Source organism: Aulostomus chinensis, chromosome 10 (assembly GCF_037954235.1).
Source record: "Aulostomus chinensis isolate RoL2024-O1b breed Wild chromosome 10, RoL_Achi_v1.0, whole genome shotgun sequence".
Taxonomy (NCBI): Eukaryota; Metazoa; Chordata; class Actinopteri; order Syngnathiformes; family Aulostomidae; genus Aulostomus; species Aulostomus chinensis.
The window spans coordinates 2,682,203-2,685,149 of NC_141329.1; positions in this window are offsets into that span (position 1 = coordinate 2,682,203).

Genomic DNA, 2,947 nt, shown 5'->3' on the forward strand with positions numbered 1-2,947 from the left:
ACACACACACACACACACACACACACACACACACACACACACACACACACACACACACTCTCACATGCATGCAGACAGAAGCACGCTACTAGGTCATGAAGCTGCTGGCATGACGGATAGACGAGTCTGACACCAGAAGAGCAGACAGCTTTCCTGACATGCACTAGGGAGCTGTACCACGATAACAATGGCGTGTTTCATTGTGATGCCGTGTGTGTGTGTGTGTGTGTGTGTGTGTGTGTGTGTGTGTGTGTGTGTGTGTGTGTGTGAACAGCTTTTGAGGGAGAGGGAGGGTTTGTGTGTGTAATTGAGAAGTTAACATTTATTGTGTACTAAGTCGTGTTAAGATTATCCTGCTGAGTTTTTGTAAATCTGCTTAAACCTCCGTGGCAGGTGGTTTGAATTCTGACCCAAATCAGATTCCTGCAGGTGTGTCTGGTAGATTGCTTGATGATGTCTGAACACACACAAAAAAGTGATCTCATCACTTGCAAATAACTATGGACTGAAAAAGATCTGATCTGAGATAAATCTGATGAGTCAGGTTTGCAAGTCTCTCCCTCAAACAGCGAGGCCTTGCCTGGACCGCCAAGTCAAAGGAAACTCTAAGGAAACCTCTACTTCAGTTTTAATGATATAATCTCTCACTCCCACATAGGCAGGACAAAAGCAATGTGCAAGAATGAGCTACTCTCTCTCTCTCTCTCTCTCTCTCTCTCTCTCTCTCTCTCTCTCTCTCTCTCTCTCTCTCTCTCTCTGTCACACACACACTCACACAGACTTGCAGCTGTGTTCCAGATGGGTCAGCAGTCCTTCAGTGAATCATACAATGTCTATGACACAAAGCCGGTAGCGAGCGGCGTGTTTTCCATATTACCACCTCCTCCCTACTGCTGCATTAACTCCCACTCCCGTCTGTCTCCTCCTCTCCTATCTGCCCCCTCGACTCGGTTCTCTCCCCACCTGCCTCTCTCTTTCTTTGTTATCCATTACAGTCACCTTCCCTCCATCTCACGTTGATTCATCCTGAGCCACGTTGCTGCATTTTACTCCCTCCAAAGGTTTCATCCATCGATGGGGTGAGGGGGGGGCTCAAAATGGAGTGAAACAAACACAAGCAGGGACATGCGGGGTTAGTTATTACGATCAATAAAACACTCAAGCAAGAGTTTAGATTAAAGGTAATTAATTAAGACATGAAATCGCCTGTTGCAAACCAAAGAGCTGCTGGCTGGTTGTGTGAGCCTGTCTCTGAGGGTCGGCTGGATTACGAGCCGCTGTCCCAGGTCCAGGAGGAGACTGTGTCTGCTGCTGTTGTTATGCAGATTAATTTGAGTTTTCAATCATGGTAAAGACGACATCCTGGGAGTGTGCGGACATTTTAATCAGTTCTCATTTCAGAGGCACTTTCAAAGGTCAGTTAACACCCGCAATAAAGCCAATGCAGAGGCGCCATAAACCTGCATCCCCTCTTATAGCCAGCAGAGGGCCACTTAAGTTTCCTTCAAAATACATCATGATGCTCATTTTGTCAAATTTAGATTAAAGCAGATGATTAGTGTCGTTCATTTTGTCTTGTATGGAACATTTAAGGCGACATCCAGTTGAAGCAAATATCGGATCCGCATCTCTGGTGTGTGAGTTAAACAACGGCATCACTCTGTTCTCCCTCCTCTTCCTGCTCCTCGTCCTCCTGTCACAGTTTTCTTTCAGCTTCAGTGCCTGAACCTCATGCTCAGTGGTCTTACCGAATCGTTCACGCTTTTAGCAAAACCCTTTTCACTCAGCTGATCACAATTTGCGCATCTCCTCAGCGCCCGTTCTTAAAACTCTAAACATGCTCTCACTCACGAAAACACATTTGTCACCTGTGACGGGAAGTAAGAAGGCAGGAAACAAAAGTTAAACACGATTCGCAGCTTTAACACTAAACGCCTCGAAACTGATCACGTGTCTGGTTCATGACGTGATGAAACCCATGGAAGCCGGTTCAGAGAGGAAAGGTCGAAGGTTCATATCAACAATAGAAGAAGGAGAGTGTTTACAGGCGGGGACGCTGAGGTCAAGCGATGAATCACTTGTTGAATTTGAATGTTGCGCTCACATTTACAGTAAACTGAAACGTGCTTCTCATTCACAGGTCTTCACAATCTCACAGGCATATTTCTTAAGAGTGGCTGCCCTTTTCTGAAAACTGTCAGCAGAAAACAAAACCTTTAAAATCACTCTGGCTCTGTTGCTTCTCGGGACTCTACTTCGCTGAATCCTCAGCAACGGCTTTAATTGTTTTTTGGGTTTTTTTTTGCGAAATGTTTGTGCTGAATATTTTGTTTTCCTTTACTGATGTCATGAAAGCTAGCCAGTCTCTGGACAAGTTTCCAGTCCCCGCTGGAGTGTGTGAAGGCCAGTGACATGAGCAAAGAGTGCTGAATGATGCAATTTGTGTTTGGAGTTGTGCAAAAATGGGATTTCGAATATCAGAGCGATGATGGAAATGTGCTGAGTTTGCAGTCATGTTGTTGTTGCATGAGCTCCGGTTTTCAGGAGTGTGTGCAAAGAGCTCCGTGTTTTCGTGGGTGTGCGGTGGAGATAAACTATAAACATCAGAAGACAGAAGTCAAAAAGTCTCTGTTCCCAGGCTGGACATCAGCGCTGTTGATGGGAAGCTTATGTTTCACATTAAGAATGTATTGTTTTTAGTAATATTAAATATAGATAGAATTTTATAGCTGGTGGCTCCCTGGGGATAAGCGGGCTCCTTTTCTCAAGTGGAGGTCAAAGGTCACGACTAGAAACAAACCTCTGGGGCTTCCCAGTCCTGCTCACGGACGCTCCGGAGTGGAAGGTCTTGAGCTGTGGACGGACGATGACGTGTTGTTCATAAGTTTATAAGTAAAATGCAGGTTTGTTGTACTTTTCCCTCTCCTCGTGCCACTGCACCATTTTT